The following is a 344-nucleotide window of genomic DNA, read 5'->3' on the forward strand; positions in this document are numbered from 1 at the left end:
CCGCCTGGCTCCGCCCCCGGGGCGTGGCGTTGAGAGTCCCCACCCACAAGACGGCACCCGGAGTCAGGGGCGGGTTTGGAGTCCGCGCGGCCTGCCATTGGGCCATTTAGGCGGCCAGCTCCGTCAGTCCCGCGAGCTGATTGGCTGATCCAGAGACGAGGCTCCTTTTTATTACCCCCCTTCCACCACCCGCAGTGTATTTGCATAAGTTAAAGCAACAGGCTCCTCTCCCGCTACCTGAGACCCAAGGGGTGGGGGCAGGGGTGATCACAGTTTATTGAGGTCCCACCGTGTGCCAGGCACTGAACTGGGCTCATGTGCTGTCCCCCACAAACTTGTGGGCG

The sequence above is a fragment of the Halichoerus grypus genome, chromosome 1 (assembly GCF_964656455.1).
Source record: "Halichoerus grypus chromosome 1, mHalGry1.hap1.1, whole genome shotgun sequence".
Classification (NCBI taxonomy): Eukaryota; Metazoa; Chordata; class Mammalia; order Carnivora; family Phocidae; genus Halichoerus; species Halichoerus grypus.